Here is a 20,643-nt window from a genome sequence, read left to right on the forward strand (position 1 = left end):
ACTCTTACCTCTGGATACAAGAAGCCATAGCATGCACAGTGACCACATCTCAGCAAATCATCTCAGCTGACCATCTAAAACCAGGTTGAGGTTAACTGATGGCCTCAAGCCAGTAGTTGGTAAATTAAGGGGATATCTACCCCAGGCCTTTGAAGATTTCACCCAGTAGTATGGGAAGATGAAAACAATTTGTTCCATTGGGCCACTAAGGTAGCTGAAGCAGGTGCTACGGAGCGGAGCGCTTACATCTCAATTGAAGAAACGATTTAATCCACTGCATCCTGGGTCATCATCCATTGTTCTGACTTTTGTCTTGCCACTGGACTTTGATGATCCTGGAAAAGAGTGAGGCTGAGGACTGTGCAACTCTGCCTCACTTAAATCCAATTCAGGTGAAAATCAAGACATCACCCTGTGATGTCACTAGAAAATGAAGGAGGAATGACAAGGGAGAACACTAAACACCCTTTAGTGCTCTGGCCCAGCAAATTGCTTTGTATACATTTATCTGTGCACATGATAGGATGTGTTCTCTCTGTAGAATGGAATCTCCTTGAAGGCAGGGACTTGTTTTTTTGTCATTAGAGCCTCAGAGCCTGAAACTTTTTTTTTTAATCTGACAATCAATTTCATCAGTTTGGGGAGTTCCTAGGGAAAGACTCCCCCTGTCCATGCAAATCAGCAGCTGCTGTGCCACCTGAGGCATCGAGTGACTTCCCCAAGGTGACAGTCACAGTTTCAGTCAATAAAGATTTAGGAAGCACCTACTATGTGCCAGCTACTTTGCACCAGGAATACAGAAAGAGGCAAAAGATAGTCACTCCCCTCAAGGAGCTCATAATCTGACTGGGGTGTCAACATGCAAACAAATACAAACAAAGCTACATACAGGATAAAGAGGAAGCAATTCAGAAAAAAAGAGGCACTAGAATTAAGAGGGCTTGGAGAAGGCTTCCTGTAGTACAGTAGTGTCAAACTCAAATAGAAACTTAGGGACCACTGAACCATAGATCAGATTCCTAGGCTGACTTAGAAAACCACATATTAACATTATCTATGTTCTATTGTATTTTTGGTTACTTTGTTAAATATTTCCCAATTCTATTTTCAGTTCTATTTTTCCCCAGTTACATGATAAAACAATTTTAAACTTTTTTTAAGTTCCAAATTCTCTCCCTTTCTCCTTCTCTCCTTCCCCTTTACCCCCATTACATTTTAATCGGGTTCTCAAGAGCTTCATGGGTCCACTGACCTCTCTGTTAACACCTCTGCGTAGATTTTAGTTGAGACTTAAAGGAAGCCAGGGAACCCAGTAGTCAGAGATGAGGAAGGGGAGAGCATTCCAGAGACAACCAGAGAAATGCCCAGAGCTGAGAGACATGTCTTGGTTAAGGCATAACAAGGGGACCAGTGTCACTGGCCCGAAGAGTATGTGGCTGGGGGAGTAAAGTGTAAGAAGACTGGGAAGGGAGGAGGGGGTTAGGTTAGGAAGGGTTTGGAATGCCAAACAGAGGGTTTCATATTTGATATTTAAGTCAACAATTGAAGTCAAAATTGAAGTTTATTGAGTAGGAGAGTGACATGAGTCAACCTGAGTTTTAGGAAAAATCACTTTAGGGTCTGAGTGGAGGATGGATTGGAAAAGAGAGACTTGAGACAGGCTGACCCACCCATCTGTTCCAACCATCCAGGAATGAGGTGACAACAACCTATCCTAGAGGGGTAGTATCAGAGGAGAGAAGGGAGCAAAGAAGAAATTGATCTGTTTGTCAGAGGAAAGACCTGAACCCAGGTCTTCCTGACTCCCAGGCAAATCTCTATCAACTATACCACCGCTAATAAATATTTGTTGAATTGAATTGAAGACAAGGGTAAGTTTAAAGCAAAGCATTCTGGGAAATTGGGGGTGGGAGGGAAGAGTCCACCCAAGTTGGGTCTTCATAGAAGACAGGGTTTGGACAGATGGAGATTTGGGGAGAGGCGGGTCCATTCTAGGCAAGTAGGAGAGTGTGCAGAGACCCATGATAGTAAGGTGAAAACAGAGACATAGAATGCTCTAGTCAGGCTAGAACTCAGTATATATGAAGGGGCAACAATCTGAGAAAAGGTTAGAACAGGAGTCAGATTGTGTAAGGCCTTGAATGCCAAGGTCAGAAGTTGATACTTTTCTGTCAACAGTGGAAATTTCTAAAAGAGTAGATAAGTGACGTGATTGATTTTTATAGATTGTGATGTATGCCTTTACCCCAGCCTTTCAGAGGACCAGTGGGAAATAGGGTTAGGGGACAGATCAGATGTGCACCAAGTTCTCCAGTCACACACAGGTCTGATTCCAGGCTACCTTGCAGCTGGTCAGACCAGGGACTTAAAATCAGAAGGCCCTCCAGGCATTGATGCCCTAGAAAAGCTATAAGTAAGATGGGGCCACCTGGGTTTGGTCCCATAGTATCAAAATGTAGAGAGCATAGATAACTTTCACCTTGGTGTTTTGGAATCTCTTTCCCATATGGTCTTGCATCCTTAGAGACTCTCCACCCTCACCCCTACATACATTTTATTGAATCTGTCTTAAAAAGTTGATTTTATATTTGTCTTGGGTAGGGGTAAGGAACCTGTGGCCTTGAGGCCATGCATGGCCTTCTACGTCCTTGGGTGCGGTCCTTTGACTGAATCAATAATAAAAGGATTTGTTCTGTGAAGTTTGGATTCAGTCAAGGGGCCTCACTTGAGAATCTAGAGAGTCACATTTGGCCTCCAGGCTACAGGTTCCCCACCCCTGGTCTTGGGTGTTTCCAAAATTGCTAGTTAGAGCTCTCCTCCCTATCCTGGAGAGGAACTCATCAGGAGGCTACAAATCTGTTCTAAGATCAGGTAAGACAAGGAAGCCTTCATAATAAGATGAAAAATACTGGGAGACCTCTCTTTCAGTCAGCTGTTTGCTTATTAATTCTTCAAGTGATGATTTTTAGATCATCACTGAAGTCAAGAGACTAGGACTCCAGTCTCAGCTCAACCTTGAAGCTGTGACACTTATCCCTCCACCATAGGCCTCCCCCCACCATATGTAAAATGAAGAGGTTGGGTCTAGATGCTCCCTAATCCTATAAAACAGTACAAGGATATAGATTTCTTCAGGCCTAAGCACTCTCCTCAAAGAAGGTTACACAAGCTATTCCCTCCAGAGTCCTGGACTAGGACATAGAACTTCGGGATTCTGTATGGAGGATGGTTGCTGAACCCATAATCCACCATAATCAACCTCCAACCTCGAAGAAGTCTTTCTCTGTGGAAGGCTAATGTTCTCTTCTTACCTTTTCTTACCTGATAAGATCTATAGAGCTTGGCCCCTGTGAAAAGGAGATCACGTGAATCCAAGATGGTATCCCACAGCCTGGAAGAGCTATGAAGTCAAAGAATCCCTGTGGGTGGCTTTTCTGTCTCATCTGCTTCCTCATTGGTCCCTTTGCTGCCAACCATGCAGGTCTGGGAACTTGGTCCTCGCTCTCCATTCCTGTAGGGTACAATAGCAACTTAATGCAGTCTTCTTCTTGACTAGAAAGTTAGGACAAACTTCCAGTCTTTGGAATAAAAATAATTGGTGTGGCAGGTGGGCTGGTGAAGGCAGAGTGGGAGGATACAGGTCAGAGATACTTCCAGGAGGAATCTCCCAACCTTGAAGCTACCACCCACCTAGTACCTTTCCTCTCTCACCACCCACCCTAAACTAAACAAAACTTTTTAGAGCGCAGAAAAGTAGTTCAATTTATACTCTCCTTCATTCCCAGCTGATTCCAAACTTTCTTTCCTACCTAGACAGATGGAGATGATCTGAAGGTCCCTCCTAGCTCCTGCATTCTTTGCTCTGAGACTCCTCCCAGTTCTGACATCCTATGTTCTAAGGCCCTTCCCAGCTCTACTATTGAGTGCTAGGGCCCTTTCTTTAGGAGCTTTGCTATTTGTTTTCTAAGATTCTCTACTAGCTCTGACATCCTGTGTTCTAAGCCCTTCCCAGCTCTAATATCATGTGTTCTAAGGGCCCTGCCAGCTCTGACATCCTGTGTTCTAAGGCCCCTCCCAGTTCGAATATCCTGGGTTCCAAGGGCCCTCCCAGCTCTGATATCCTATTTACCAAGTCCCTTCCCAGCTTTAACATTTTACAGTTGTGTGATTCTAAGGTCTTATCCAGCCAGTTATCTCAGGGGGGTTCTGAATCTCTGTTGCAGCCAAATGAACCAGCTTCCCCTCCTCCACACCGGGCTTGATTCCAGCTTCAAAGCCTATTTTGTGGTCATTTCTTTCACCTGGAACTCACTCCCTCCTTCTGCAGGGCTTAAGCGGGGGAGGACCTGAAATGGCTCTCTTCCTTCTTCCCTCAGTGCCCCCTCCCACTCCCAGCCAGCCCCCCTTCCCTGGAGAGAGAAAGAAGGCCGGGTGGAGCTGTGAAGAGCTCTCTGTAATGGTTTGCACCTGCTCAGGAGAGGTAAGAATGAAACGAAAGCCTTCCCAAAGGATGGGGGGAATTGTGATTTGCCTCTTTTCACCCGGCTCCAGCCCTGCCTTTCCCATGAAACCAATTCTGTCCTTCCCTTCCCACTGCTTCCGTGTTCTCCAGCTCCCCACTGCCTGGCCCCCCACTCCAGAGCCTGCTGGAAGGCTCACCTCCTCGAGGAAGTCTTTCCAGACTAATCATGCCTGGCTCTGCTTGCCCACTCTCTCCAGTCATCCCCTGCAAGTGTATAGCTTGAGATGGATATTATTATAATCATAGACCATTAGAGTTGGAAGAGACCTCAGAACAGAAGATGTCAGCTCTGGAAGGGACCTTGGAAATTACTGCAAAGCGGCCTGGCTAATTTAGTCGTGCATTTTCTAAATTATCATATATACCAAGAACACAGCAACCGCTGCCCTGGGAGGGTCTGGGAAATGTTTAAAGTAAAAGAAAAAAAAGAGTTCCTTCTATTGTACAAAAAGTTTGGAGCAGCCACTGATCTGATCCAACCCTTTCTGCTGCGCCTCTCTGATCCAGGGAGTGACATGGCCAGCCCTGTGTTTTAGGAAGATTATTTTCCTAATTCCATCCTACACACAGTTGCCAAAGTAATTTTCCTTAAGTGAAGATCTGTCTGAGTCACTCCCCTACTCAATCAGCTTTTAAACTCCAGTTTAGCTCGTAAAGCCTTTCCTGACCTGGCCCCGTTGGACATTTACTCCTGCATAGTGTGGTTCAGTTAGACTGGCCTTCTGTCTGCTCTTCACACGCCATCTCCTTTCTCTTTCTCTTTGTACTGGTCATCCCCCATGTCTGCAATATACCCTTTCTCCCCCTTCCACCTCAAAGACTTTCTCTTTTCCTTCAGGACACAGCTCAGACACCACCTTCTGCATGAAGCCTTTCCTCATCCTCCTCCCATTGTCCTCCTTCCAAATCATCTTTTAGTTAACTACTATAAATGTGTTCTTTCCATGTTCAATGGAACATGGAGCTGACTGATGAGGACCTAGTCCCAGGAGTGTATGCCAAGGGGTAAATCTGGTTCTGAAAGCGATTATTTGGACAGAGGGCCCTTGCCAAGGTCCCTGGGATGCACAGGTATTCTGTGGCTGCTTCCTGTTTATTTACTGCATAGTAAGGAGGGGACTTTGGGTTGGCTGGAACAGAAAGTGAATACAAGTCTCCAATGAAAAAACTCTGTTCCCATCCTGTTGGACATGAGGTATTAGGCATGACCCTCAGAGCTCTGGAGGGTCAGTGGGGGGACCCCCAACCAGGTCAACTGTTAGATGCATGGCCTCCAAGGCAAGTCTTTGTCTGGGAGTGAGCCACTGTCTTTTTGTCATGTGAAATCTCAGGTCAGAGGAGCCACCAGAGGTCTAGTAGCCAGACCTGGGAAAGAACCTTCTCTAAGAAGCCAACTTGTAGGATGCAGCTCAAGGGGAGAGTGTAATCCCTCAACTAGGCTACACCCAGAAGTAGACTGGGTGGAGGGTCAAGGTTCAGTAACTACCAGGTTAAGTTTGAGCCCACCCTCCCCAATGACTGACTGTCATGGAGAGAGTGGAGCCCAGTTCCCAGTAGATGTTTCTTGTACTTTGGTTCTTGCTATATCTTTACAGTCAATATTCCTTTGTAAAAGCTAATGGCTGTTAATTGGCTAGATGAATGAATGAATAAGGCATTTATGAAGCACTTATTCTGTGCTAATGGTGTCAGTAACAAATAGAAGATTAAGACAGCGCCTAACCTCCAGGAGCTTACTTGTAGAAAGTTTCAGATGTAAGACAGAGTTCCGTGATCCTTGGGGTACAGGGCTGCTCCTTTAATGATCATTCCCACTGATAAAATCCTATCATTTCTGAACATTTGACAGGGCTGGGGGCTTTGATGATCAGACTTTCTTTTCTGGGTCTTCAGTAGCTGTAGCTATGGCTAGAACAGGAATGATTCAGACTATATCTATACAGAAGTGGTTTCCCAGAATGATGGCTGCAGGGGCCAGGCTTGGAAGCACTGCTATTGCCAAAGTTCTTGGGTTTAGGGACCTGGGCTGTTTCCCTGGATGTCTGAGAAAAGATGGTGACCAGAATGGTGGTGGGATTGGTTGAACTTGCCTTCTTTTTTTTTTATTATTTTATTTGTTTTCAGTTTTCTGCAATCGCTTCTATATATCTTAGATTTTTTTCCTCTCCCCACTCCCTCACTGAGGTGGCATGCTATCTTATATAGGTTCTATACATACATTCTTATTAAATACATTTTCACCTTAGTCATGTTGCATAGAAGAATTAAAATGAAGGGAGAAACCATAAAACAAAAACAAAACTTAACACAAGAGAAAATGGTCTGCTTTATTCTGTGATTCAATTCCATAGTTCTTTCTCTGGATGTGGAAGGCGTTTTGCCTCGAGTCCATTAGGAATTTTTTAGGTCCTTGCATAGCAGTAATGGACTAAGTCTACCAGAAAAATTCCTCGAACACTGTGGTTGTTGCGGTTTACAAAGTTCTCCTGGTTCTGTGCCTTTCACTCAACATCAGATCATATAAGTCTTTCCAGGACTCTCTGAAGTCTTCCTGTTCATCATTTCTTATAGCACATTAGTATTCCATTACATTCATATACCATAATTTATTCAGCCATTCCCCAATTGATGGGCATCCCCTTGATTTCTAGTTTTTGGCCACCACAAAGAGCTGCTATAAATATTTTTGTATATATGAGACCCTTTCCCATTTTTATGATCTCTTGGGGATACAGTCCTAGAAGTGGTATTGCTGGGTCAAAGGGTATGCACATTTTTGTAGCCCTTTGGGCATAGTTCCAAATTGCTCTCCAGAATGTTTGAATCAGATCACTGTGTTCTAGCTCTCCCACATCTTCTCCAACATTTATCATCTTCCTGTTTTATCATGTTAGTCAGTTTGATAGGTGTGATGTGGTACCTCAGAGTTATTTTGGTTTGCATCTCTCTAATCAGTAGTGCTTTAGAGCATTTTTTTCTTGTGACTATAGATAGCTTTAATTTCTTCCTCTGAAAATTGCCGGTTCATATCCTTTGACCATTTATCAATTGAGAAATGACTTGTATTCTTGTAAATTTGACTCAGTTCTCTATATATTTTAGAAATGAAGCCTTTATCACAAACACTAGTTGCAAAAATTCTTTCCCAGAGTTGGAATATTAATTCATTGTTGGTGGAGCTGTGAACTTAGATACTATTGTGCTATAAGCAATGATGAACAGGAAGACTTCAGAGAGGCCTGGAAAGACTTATATGAACTGATGCTGAGTGAAAGGAGCAGAACCAGGAGAACTTTGTACACAGCAACAACCACAGTGTACAAGGAATTTTTTTGGTAGACTCAGTACTTCATTGTAACGCAAGGACTTTAAAAATTCCCAGTGGTCTCTTAAGGCAAAATGCCTTCCACATCCAGAGAAAGAACTATGGAACTAGATCGCAGAATGAAGCAGATCATTTTCTTTTGTATTATGTTTTGGTTTATTTGATGGTCTCTCCCATTCATTTTAGTTCTTCTATGCAGCATGACTAAGGTATAGGAATGTATGTGTAGAACCTATATAAAACTGTATGTCATCTTAGGGAGGGAGTAGGGAGGTAAGGGGGAAAGGGGGAGGGGAAAAATCTAAGATATATGGAAGTGATTGTAGAACACTGAAAACAAATTTTAAAAAAAGGCTCAAAAAAATTCTTTCCCAGTTTTCTGCTTCCCTCCTAATCTTGGTTGCATTGGATTTGTTTGTACAAAAACTTTTCAATTTCAATTCAATTTAACGTAATCAAAATTATCCATTTTGCACTTCATAATGTTCTCTATCTCTCGTTTGGTCAAAAATTTCTCCATTCTCCATATATCTGACAAATATACCATTCCTTGCTCTCCTAATTTGTTTATAGTATCAGTCTTTATACCTAGATCATGTATCCATTTGGACTTTATTCTTGTGTACAGTGTCAGGCATTGGTCTATGCCCAGTTTCCACTACACTGTTATCCAGTTTTCCCAGCAATTTTTGTCAGACAGTGAGTTCTTATCCCAGAAGCTGAGGTCCTTGGGTTTATCAAACAGTAGATTGCTATATTCTGGACTTGCCTTCTGTCTCTCCCATGGGAAACCTTGCTGTTACAGTTTGGCCAGCTTACCTGCCATCTGAGTGGCTGGTGGAAGGGATGGTTGACCTCTTCTCCCTCTATCAGAGCCACTTCCTAGGAAAATAGTTTCACGGGCTAGTCTGGAAGCAGACTGTGTTGTCTGGAGGGTGCCAGGGTTCCTGTGGGTATCTCCTGTTGGTGGCAGCTGGTTAGCACTTGTTGCTGGTGGTGATGAGGAAGGTAGGTCTCATCATCACAAGAATTTCTCCCCTCAGTGTCTGTAGGGGCTGTTCTGGAAGCAGGTCTGGTGGTTTAACATAACTGGCACATGCGAACTCTTGTCTCTCCCTCTGGATGCCTTGGTATTACAGACTACTGTAATGGGGTAATAATAATCACTGAAGATTGACATTGGGAGAACATGTACTAGAATGGGAGCTTGAGCTGACAGCATTAGGAGAACCTCATTGCCTCTCAGGTGTATGCCTAGACTCCTGAAGAGGGATACAGCTAACTGCCCTCTAGGAGCCCAAGCTGCTAATGCACTTGTGCAGCAAAGAGATGCAGTGGCCTGGAATCAGGAAGACCTGAGTTCAAATCCAGCCTCAAACACTTACTAGCTGTGTGACCCTGGGCAAGTCATTTCACCTCTGTCTGTTTCCTCAACTGTAAGATGGGATAATAAAACTTCCCAGGGTTGTTGTGGGAATCAAATGAGATAATATTTGTAAAGCACTTAGCACAGTGCTTGGCGCATAGTACAAGTTCTATAAAGGCTTATTTTCTTCCCTTCTGGTCACTCAGATTAGTCACCCTGGATTCCTCACTTTCCCTCCCTCTCCAGCTCTAGTCTCATTTCTCACATCCAGCTCCTTTCCCACACTTGGCTCCTCTCCACTCACACAGATATTGTCCAGGTTCAAGCCTCTCACCTGGGCTATTGGAGTAGCTTCCTGATGGGTGTTCCTTAAATCTGTGCCCACTCCAGCTTGTCTTTAACACAGCTGCCATTAGAAGTGAGTGGATCCTTCTAATGCGCAGGTCTGAACACGTCGTGCCTTTGCTTAAAAACTGTAGGGGCTTCCTTTGGTCTCAAGTATGAAATACAAGTGCTTCCCAATCAGGCTCCAGCCTCCCTTTACGGGCTTTTCACTTCCCTTCATGCTGGCTCTCTTCTGGGCCATCTCCCACTTGCATGCTTGTACTCCAGCTGTCTCCCCTCACCTCCATCCTCCTCTGGGACTCCTAGTACCCCCAGCTTCCTTCCAAGCTCAGCTCAAATGTGTCACCCGCTAATACAAGGCTAATCCACCCCTCCACATCCACTGCCTATTTCGGCCCTATCCTTTGTATTTGTTGTTGTCTGACTCTTTGTGACCCCTTTTTAGAGTTTTCTTGGCAGAGATACTGGAGTGGTTTGCCATTTCCAGCTCATTTTACAAATGAGGAAACTGAGGCAAACAGGGTTAAGTGAATTGCTCAGGGTCACATAGTTAGTAAGTGTCTGAGGCTGGCTTTGAACCCTGGAAAAGAAGTCTTCCTGACTCCAGGTCCACCTCTCTGTGCACTGAGCCACCTAGCAGCTTGTTGTAAATTTTGTATTTACCTATATGTGTACATGTTGTTGCACCCAATAAAATGTAAATACTTTGAGAGCAGGGGCTACCATCTTTACATTTGTATCTGACACTTAGTAGGTGCTTAATAAATGCTTGTTGAATGAATGAATGACAAGAAAGACAGAAATAGAGGGATTTATTAGGAAGCTATAATAATAATAATAATAATATCTATGTATTATATAGAGGCTATATAAGTCCAGGTGAGAGGTGCTGGAGGTCTGAACTAGAACCTGGGATGCACCTGGGCAAATAATTCCTCTAGGGCTGTTCCCTCATCTGTAAAATAGAAACAGTAATACTTGTAGGTAGATTCTCTCAGTTTCCTCATCTGTAAAGTGGGGATGATAATACCTAAACCATCTACCTTGCAAAGTTTTTCTGAGAAACATGAAAGCTATGTACTTTGTAAACTACAAAACCCTACATAAAGGTTAACTATTGTCACTTTTATCTCCCCTCTGTGAGTCTCAGTTTCCTTATCACTGGGCCACATGGTATCTTGAGGTCCCTGCCAGCTCTGAACCTGCTATGGTATTCTGGTCTCTAAGGTTCCTCCCATCTCTAAATCTTATGAACTTATGGATGGAAATAACATAAAGGAGCAGTGAGACAGTAAGTTTAGAGGAGAAAGACAGGAATTCTAGGAGGCTACCTGGAGGAGGTGGTAGTATTTGAGGACCCTGAAGGATGATGGCTTTTGACAAGTAGAGTTAGGGTGGGCATTCAGTCACAGAATCCCAGACTTGGAGGGGACCTCAAAGGGCACCTGGTCCAACCTTCACCTAAAAACGAGTCCTTTCGGACCACATCCCCAACAAACATTCATCCAGTCCTCTAAGCAGAGCACAAGCAAAAAGCAGGAACCTCAGGCAAATAGTCCCATTTTCCAGATTTCCCAAGTTCTATGCAGGGGAGAGGTTTTGAGCTAAGATACAAAGGCAGGGGAAATTCTAACCTGATCCACATGCCAATCTTACAGCCCTTCAGAGAATCCTAGATTTAGAACTGGGAGGGAACTTTGAAGTCAACTAGTCCAAGCTCCCCTCGTTTTATAGATGAGGGAACTGAGGCCCAGAGAGAGCAGATGAGTTGTCTAAGGTCACGTTGTTAGGATTCGCACTGAGTACCTATGACTCCAAGTCCAGCGTTCTTTCCATGACATTATGCCAGCCCATTGTGAAGGGCCCTAGTACTTATAATCTGTGAGTATGTCTGACTCCCAAATTAAAACAAAACAAACAAAAAAACCCTAAGATTCCTTTTACCAGGAAGCCATCTCTCGTTTTCCCCTAAGCCACGAGGAGTAGGATCCCAGAGACCAGTGTCTCCTAGGAGCTGGCTAGGAAAGAGACCCGATGGTCTCTGAGATAAAATGGGGGATCCAGGGGAGAGGGGGGAGGGGAGAGCTGTCCATCTTGTCTCCTTAGCAGGCAAACTGCGAGAATGAGAGCCAGCAGCTTCTCGTCTGTGTGCTGTGAGCTCCTGGCAAATCTGGAATGATAATGAAGGCTCTCATCCCTGTTACCCACCAGCCTATCACCCTGCTGGGCTCTGCAGAGACATGAGCCAAAAGCTGCTCCTCCCAGAATCCTGAGCTGGGCCCTGAAGGGAGCTTAAGGCAGGGGGTGGGAAGCGGGGGGAGCTGGGGGGAGCTAAGCACAGACCCCTTCTGTCCCTAAAGCTTTCTTCCTCCCCAGCTCTCCGAGTCAATGGACCTCAGGGGCACATGGCAAAGCTTATCCCTTCTCCCAGGCTGAGGGACTCAGAAAGCCAGAGGTTAGAAGGGCTGTGATTAGGAAGTTGGCAGATTCCAGTCAAACCAAGGTTGTGTTTCTCTCTCACTCTCTCTCTCTCCTTTTTTTTTTTTTTAAAGAAGAAATGTTCCTGTACTCGCACCCAGAGGCTTTTGCAGAAGGCGGCTGTTCAAGAAATGGAAAAACAAGTCAATGTGAAAGAAGGAAAGGAAAAAAAAAGCTACATGTCACCAGAAAAAAATTCCTAAGGGAGCTTCTGGCCTCAGAGAGCTTGGGAAAGTCTTGTGACCTCTGTGAGCCTCATTTTTCTCATCTGTAAAATGGGCAGCTGGACCTATAAGGTCCTTCCCCACTCTAATATTGCCTATTACAGACCCCCTTCCATACCTAACGTTCTCTATTCCAGCATGCTATAATGGACTCTACACATTCTGCCAGTCTCTGTTCTAAAACCCCTCCTGTCTCTGATGTGCTTTGTTCAACAATTCTGCTGGCTCTAACATTTTATGTTCTAAGACTCCTTCCACCTTTACATTTCTATGTTGTAGCCTACTGGATTGTAAGGCAACCTTCCAGCTCTGATATTCTAGGTTTTAATCATCCGTCAGGTCAACAAGCATTTATTAAGCACCAGGGATTGTTACAAAGAAAATCATCAGACAGTCCTCTGGGTCTAATCAGAGAGACAACATGCAAACACCCATGTCCAAACAAGATCTATATGGGATAAATTAGATCTAATCACGGCATGAGGGGGGTCTCAATAGTCCAGGTTCTAAGCCATGTGGACAGCGAAGTTCCAACATTCTATATTCCAAGGCCCCTCCCAGCTCTGACATTCTAGGCTCCCTTTTCAATGCTAACATTTCAAGGCTCCATGACCCATAGCCTCCTTGTTAAGCTAAAGTTGGGGGAGGGGGAAGGGGGAGAGGTTTCAGGTAGGGCAAATAAAGTCAGGCTAGCAGATGAAAAGCTCTGAATGTGTCTCTGGCGCAGGCCTGCTCCAAGGACCCAAGGGCACTCTGTTTTGTGTTCCTTGATCCCCCAGGGGCCATCACTTTCCTGGGTGAACGAGGAAGAAAGGGGAGGGAGCTGGCTGCATTTTCTGCTAAGCTTCCCTCCCCATGCATGCACCGCTGGTGTCTAGAGCCCTGCTTTTCTCTGAGGAGCTGAGCCCTAGAGATGGGATATCAGATGAGTGTGAACGCAGGGGTTTGGGGAGGGGGAGGGCCTTTGGAGCCCCACGCAGGTGTGTGAGTGCCAGCAAGTCTGTGCTTATGATGATTGCCTAACCTCGGTTCAACACATAGTTTTCTCCCTAGACAAAAGAAAATGCCCCAACCCTTGTGACAGGCCTGTACTAGTCCCCATGTCAGAAGAATGTTGCCCTGGCTGGCCTGCCTGCCTGCCCAGGAGGGCCTGCCTTACCCTTTCCCAGTGACAGGGCTCACCTGATTTCCCGGTCAGTGGAACCTCAAGGTGACTCCATCACGGCAGCCTTCCTTGCCAGAGCTCAGGCCCCTGAGAGTTTCCACATCATCAGCCTGGTACTCTGACAAGCCACGGTGGATCTTGGGCCTCCTGTCTCCAGAGTGTTATTCCAAGCACGAGCCACCTCTCTTACCCTCTATGGGCTCCTGTCCCCAGGAAGCTCCTCTTGTCCAATAGGCTACCAGGACCTGGAACTGGAAGGCCCAACTCCTGGGTTCTAGCCAGCTTGCCCAAGGACCTCAGCAAAGTAACTTCTCTCTCCCTGACCCTCAGTTTCCTCATCTTTAGAATGGGGTTACTACTCTTTGTATTATGAGAATGAGATAATGAAACAGGTAGGTAACCCAATGGACAGAGTACTAGAGCTGGAGCCAGGAAGATCTGTGTTCAAATCCAGCCTTAGACACTAGCTGTATGACCCCAGGCAAGTCATTTTAAACCCTGCCTCAGTTTCCCCATCTGCAAAATTACAATAATAGTACCTATCTACCTATCAGATTTGTCATGGGGATAAATGAGACCATATTTGTAAAGAGCTTTGTAAACCTCGAAGTGCTATAAAAATGCTACCTATTATTATTAATGCACTCACAGGGTTGTTGTGAAAACCCAATTAAATAACAGATGAGAAACTGTTTTTGAGTCATGTCAAGGGAGTGCAGTGGAGGAGGAGAGCTAGGATCAGGAGAGACCTGGGTTTGAATGTAGGGCCAACGTCTCCTAGCTGTGTTTACATGGGTGAGTTTTTTAAAATTTTCTTTGCCTCATTTTCCTCATCTGTGAAATGGGGATGATAATCCTTGACCCAATCCACTTCACAAGGTTTTTGGGGGAAAGTGCTTTATTAACCCTAAAGCTTCAGAAGGGTGAGCTGTTATTATTTTAATACAGGCCTATGGGGCTTAATTTCCTCATCAGTAAAGTGAGCTGGAGAAGGAAATGGCAAATCACTCCAGTCTTTTTGCCAAGAAAACCCCAAATGGGGTCACAAAGAGTGGGACATAACTGAAACGATGTAACAGACTGGGTTCAGTAATGAACCAGTTTTTCATTGAACATATTTATTGAATACCCACCATGCGCTAACCACTATGAGTCGCTCCGTGCTAGGAGAGACTTTAGTGGTCATCTAGGTCCTCACCCTTGTTTTTTACAGATGAGAAAACTGAAGATGAGAAAGGTGACTTGCCTGAGGTCATGGGGCAGAAGGAGACAGGGGTGCGAGCTGACCCAGAACCAGCATGTTTCACCCTCTCCAGTGGAGCTTCCTTGACACTGTTTTTCTTCCAAGACAACACAAATTGCCTCCTAATCTGGCCTATGCAGAAAAGAACTCAGAAAAAAATCATCAATGGATGCTGAAGTGTCCTCGATGGCCAGGTCAGGGGTGGGGACAGGGAAGGTGAAACTGTCATTGCTAACTTCAGACAACTCACAACTGAGTCAGGGAATCTGAGAAGACTGGGAAAGGAGTCAGAAGACCTGGGACCATAGCCTGACTGTCACTTACTCCCTGCCCAACCTTAAGTCATTAACTTCCATGGATCTCAGTTTCTTCACCTGTAAAATGGTGGTGGGGATTAGAATTGTGTCCAACTCTCCATGACCCCATTTGGGGTTTTCTTGGCAAAGATACTAGAGTGGTTTGCCATTTCCTTCTCCAGCTCATTTTACAGATGAGGAAACTGAGGCCAACAGGGTGAAAGTGAATTGCCCAGGGTCACACAACTAGTGAGTGCCTGAGATTGGATTTGAACTCAGGTCTTCCTGACTCCAGGCTCAGCACTCTACTTATGGTGCCACCTAGCTGCCTAACCCTATAAAATGAAGAAAGTTGAAATATATGGCCTCACTGATTCCTTCCAGTTCTAAATCTATTATCTGGAAAGTTACGGCTGGAGGCAGCTAAATGGTACAGAAGAGAGAGTGCTGGACTTGGAGTCAGGAAGACCTGAGTTCAAATCCAGCCTCAGACACTTCCCAGTTATGTGACCCTGGGCAAGTCGTTTCACCTCTGGCTGCCTCAGTTTCCTCAACTGTAAAATGGGGATCATAATAGCACCTATCTCCCAGGGTTGTTATAAAAAAAAAAATCAAAGGAGATAATATAATACTTGTAAAAAGTGCTTGTCGCATAGTAAGCACTTAATAAATGCCTGTTTTCTTCCTTTCAAAAAGCTCTGTGCCAGGATCTTATCAAGACACCAAGTACAGAGAGACTTGGCTGGAGCAGGGTGTGGTGAGGTGAGAGTATGGGACTGCTGTCAGGTGTAGTTGAGGGAAGAACAGGAGCCTGGATTCAAATCCCACCTCAGTGGCTTTCTACTTGTATGGTCTCCTGAAGGTCACTCTCTTACCCTCCTCCCTCTGGGCTTTACTTCCTTCATTGCAGATGCTAATGATGACAGCTGGCACATCTGTATAGCTCCTTAAGGTTTACAAAGTGCTTTCTAAGCATTATTTCATTTGCTGTTCACAACAGCCCTGAACTACAGGTGATACTGTTATTTCCTTTCACAGAGAAGGTAAGTGGGTTTAAGAGATGGGCAATGATTTGTCCAAAGTCCTATGAGGTCTCTAACAGCTCTAAATCTGTGATCCCCTGATCTGAAGAGGTGACACAACCCTGGAGAAGCGAGGAGGAGGAGGAACACTGATGGGTTGATGGAGAATGGCAGGGTAGCAATGCACTTGAGCACATAATTCAGCACTGGGCAGGGTTGAGAGGACATCTTAGAACATGGAATGTCAGAGGCAAGACTATGGACTATTAGGTTTGGAAGGGCCCTTAGAGAGACTGTCAGAGCTGGGAAGGCCCTTAGAACTCAAGATGTCAGAGCTGAAAGGTACAGAATATTAGTACAGATATAAATAAATAAAGTACAGAATATTAGATGCAGGAGGGACCATAGAACATAAAATGACAGAGCTGGGAGGGACCTTAGAACACAGAAAGTCAGAGCTGGGAGGGGCCTAGGAAGTCTATCTAATTCACTAGTCCCTTGGATTTCTCTGGCAGCCACACCCTACCAGCTTCTCCCCTGAGGCCTCCCTGGCCTTCCCACTCCTGACTCAGGCCTTTCTTTCCTGGAGCCAAATGGTGCTGGGAGAAAGCAAACCCTGACTGGGAGGGGCCCTCGAGCTGGGTCCTTTGGCCACTGAGCTAAGGAAGCCCCACCCTGATCTGAAGCTGTATTTGTGGGGCACCAGGAGCCTCCTCTCTTCTTTTTGCCTGAGTTTTGTTTTGTTTTTTTCTTACCACCTGGGCTTCCCAGAAACTATTGGAGGTGGGAAGTAAGGTGGGAGGAGGAGGGGCAGGGAAAAGAAAGGGGGAGAGACAGTGAGACAAAGACAGGAGAAAGAGGGACAGCAAGTAAAAGGGAAAGGAAAAAGAGGAAGAGGGCAGAGAGAGAGAGAAGAAAGGGAGAGAGAGAGAGAGACAGAGAGACAGAGAAACAGAAGGGGAGAGAAAAAGAGAGAGAGAGAGAGAGAGAGAGAGAGAGAGAAGGAGGAGGAGAAGGAGAGGGAGGGAAGGAGGTGGCCAAGGTCCTCTGAGGAGCACTGTAGGGAGGGTAACCTTGAGAATTGTGCAGAAAGCAGGCAGCCACCCAGCCTAATTGACACCAAGACTGGGCAAGGCCCCAAGCTCCCAATTCCCAATGCCCCACCTGACCAAGCCAACTGGATTAGGTGACTTTTCCATGGGTAAAACTTCTCCTTGATAAGAGAGAGATAATAGGGTGAAAACTTTAACCCATTCCTAGTTATTGATTGGGTAGGATTCAAGGTAATTTAGGCTGTTAAATTCAACCTCCGAGAGAAGTCAGTCAACACCAATAATTAAACCAAAACACCACCATCATCTGTCCAAGTCTTATATTTTATGAAACACTTTCACTTGGCAAAAGTCAGTAGATGGGAAGTTAGGCCTGGAGTGGGGAGGATTTGAGTTCAAATCCTACCTCCAGTACTTAATGGCTGTGTTACCTCAGACAAGTTTCTTAACTTCTCTGAGCATCAGATTATTCAGAAATGGGGGGGGGGGTTTAGATGGTCTAAATGACTTCTGGGGTCACTTCTATTCCTTGGGCTACAGTCCTATGGAGTGGATTCAAATCTCCCCTCCAACATTCACTAGCTATGTAACTTTGAGGCAGCTAAGTGGGGTTCTGGATAGAGTGCTAGGTTTGGAGTCAGGAAGACCCAAGTTCAAATCCTGTCCCCAGTACTTCCTAGCTATGTGACCTTGAGTAAATCCCTTCACTTCTGTTTGACTTAGTTTCCTCATCTTTAAAGTGGGGATAATGATGGCACCTACCTACCTACCTCACAGAATTGTTGCATGATTCAAATTGAAAAGTATATATGAAGTACTTTGCAAATGTTAAATCATTCTCTAATATCTGCCTCATGGAGTCATCTAGGGCTAAAAGAGACCACAGAAGCTGTCTAGCCCAGTCTTCTCATTTTAGAGGAAATGAGAACAGTAGATGGTAGGATCTGAACCCAGATCCTCTAGACTCCAAATTCTCTTTCCCTTGTTCCCTAAAGTTCAAATGAAGTTATTTATAGAAAATGCTTTGCAAACCTAAATGCCAGTTATTTTTACTAGTTGATCATTCTGAAACCTCTTTGAAGGAGGTGAGGCAAGGCAAGGGCTATTCTCCCTATTTTACAGATGAGAAAACTGAGACCAAGAGAGAGAAAAGTGAATTGTTCAAAGTCACACAGCTGACTGGTAGCAGAATCAGGACTCCAGTCCAGGTCTTTTGATTCCAGATCCAGTATTCTTCCTACTCAACTTTGCTGTTGTTTGTGGTTCAGTCATATCTGACTCTCTGTGACTCCCTTTGGGGTTTTCTTGGCAGAGATTATGAGAATGGTTTGCCAATTCCTTCTCCAGCTCATTTTACAGATGAGGAAGCTGAGGCAAGTAGGGTTAAGTGACTTGCCCAGGGTCACATAGCTAGTAAGCATCTGAGGCTGGATTTGAACTCAGATCTTCCTGGCTCCAGGCCCAGCGCTCTATCTACGATGCCACCTAACAGCCTAGGATAAAGAGGGCATCTTTATGATGGCTCAGATAATTTCTATATGTAAACTCTTATTATTTGACGGATGAGGAAAGTGAGGTTCGGAAATAATCCGTGACTTCCCAAAGATCTCACTAATACTTATCCATCAACAAACATTTATTTATTAAAAACCTGCTGTAATCCTGGCCCTACACTAGGCACTAGAGATACAAAGACAAAGGAAAAATAGCCCTTACCCTCCTGGAGCTATTTTATTAGGAAGACAACAGGTATTTATACAAAATTCACATGTGTATGCTGTGCATGTATATGAGTGTGCATGTAGACATATCTACTCAATGTTGTATATGTATTTACATATACATGCACACATGTGGATATATCTGTGTGTATGCATATATGTACAAAATAACATGATTTGGAGATGGAGAAGGGCAGTAGCGGGCGGGGGATCAAGAAAGACTTCATATGGAAAGCAATGCTTGAGCTGGGTCTTTTAATACTAATTTGTAAAATTTTAGATTATTTTTTCCCACTAACAAACATTTATCTGAGCTGCCTTGAAAGGTCCTCGGGACTCTAAGAGGCACAGTGTTTATTCCTGAGGCTGAGTGGGCAGAGAGTCCAAGTCTCCCAATATTCCCATCTCTTCCCACTGGGTCAGATTGCCTTAGATCACCACCCTCCTAGGCACTGTGGGGGGATGAATGGGCCACTTGCTCCGGAGGAGGAACTGGGGAGGGGGCTCCCACAGACAACTAGAAAACAAGGCAGGAATTCTGTCTGAGCACAAGGTCATCATGAGACAGGTCGGTCCTCATGGCAGGCTGGGGAGAGAAGCCCCCATGCAGAGGAGGGGATCAGAGCAGAGCAGAGCAGGCAGGGCGTAGCCAGGGACAGGGAAGGAAGAGAGAGACAGGGCTTGGCAGGGAGTGAGATGGAGTTCCAGGTGGGGGAGCAGGGAGGCAGCCGGAGCCAATAGTGTGCAGCTGACAGTAAGCAGATTAGGTTGGCAGGAGCCATGTCAGGGAGCAAGGAGCAACGAGGCTGGGCTGACTCAGAGCTCAGGCGCCTGCTAGCTAGTGCTGCCGGCCAGGGCCTGGGGCCTGGGGGAGGGGGAGACAGAAAGGGAGGCAAATCTTCAGCAGCCCCAGCAACCCAGGACTCTGATCAGGAAGAGACGTTAGAACAGATACAGTGTGAAGGGGTGTTGGGACATAGAATGTCATAAGGGACCTTGGTGGGAAACTGAGGCCCATAGAGGACAAGTGACTTATCCAATATCTCCATGAGCTCTTCCAGCTCCCAGAATGTCAGACTGCTTATAGGTCACCTCTTAGCCTGCCTCCCTCCCCCGACCCAATCCCTTCCTGGAGCAAGATGAAAGACCCCAAGAAACATAGGCAGCTAAACATGTAAGGGCCAGTGGGGTGTAATGGAACAAGTGGACTTGGGTATAGGAGTTGTTGATTCAAATCCTAGCTTTGGTCCTGACTAGCTGTGTGGCAAAGGGCAAATCACTTTCTGTCTCTGAGCCTCAGTTTCCCCATCTATAAAACCAAGAAAATAATATCGTCCTTACCCACCTCATAGGGTTACTGCAAGAGTGCCTCAGCATGGGGAAAAGAGCCCTGGATCTAGAGAGAAGAGGACAAGTTCCTGTTCTGCCTCTGACACTTCCTACCTCGGTGACCTTGGACAATTTGCTTAACCTCCTTGGATCTCAGTTTACTCATCTGTAAAAGTCAGAAAATTGGAGTAGATGTTCTCAAAAATCTCTCCCACCTCTAAATATGACCACCCGTGACCCTAAAACCTCTAAAGAATGAGAGTGATTCTTTTGAATCTAGTCTGTCTCATTTCATAGGTGAAGGAATGATACTCAGGGTCCATCAGGCACTTATTAAGAACCTACAACGTATCAGGTACTGAGCTAAGTACACTGGGATACAGAGGAAGGTAAAAGACAGTCTCTGCTCTCAAGAAGTCTAATGGGGGACACAGTACATAAACAACTAGGTAGAATGAAGATATAGACAGGATAAACTTGAATAATTAAAAGAGGGAAGTAGCTAAAATCAAGAGGAATCAGAAGAGGTTTCCTGTAGGAGGTAGGATTTTAGCT

The 20,643-nt window shown here is 45.2% G+C and overlaps 1 long non-coding RNA gene across 3 annotated transcripts; it reads left to right on the plus strand.

Annotated features, from left to right (window-relative positions):
• Positions 1-4,315: 4,315 nt before the first annotated feature.
• LOC140504506 (uncharacterized) lies at positions 4,316-20,363 on the plus strand. 3 transcript variants are annotated; one of them, XR_011967131.1, is made up of 4 exons: positions 4,362-4,480; positions 12,111-12,284; positions 14,639-14,862; positions 20,112-20,363. It is a non-coding gene; the product is annotated as an uncharacterized lncRNA (long non-coding RNA). The 3 variants fall into 3 exon arrangements; XR_011967133.1 differs by having other exon boundaries at positions 4,378-4,480; positions 12,114-12,284; XR_011967132.1 differs by lacking the exon at positions 20,112-20,363 and having other exon boundaries at positions 4,316-4,480; positions 12,114-12,284; positions 14,639-15,659.
• The last annotated feature ends 280 nt before the right edge of the window (positions 20,364-20,643 follow it).

The sequence above is a fragment of the Notamacropus eugenii genome, chromosome 5, assembly GCF_028372415.1.
Source record: "Notamacropus eugenii isolate mMacEug1 chromosome 5, mMacEug1.pri_v2, whole genome shotgun sequence".
Lineage (NCBI taxonomy): Eukaryota > Metazoa > Chordata > Mammalia > Diprotodontia > Macropodidae > Notamacropus > Notamacropus eugenii.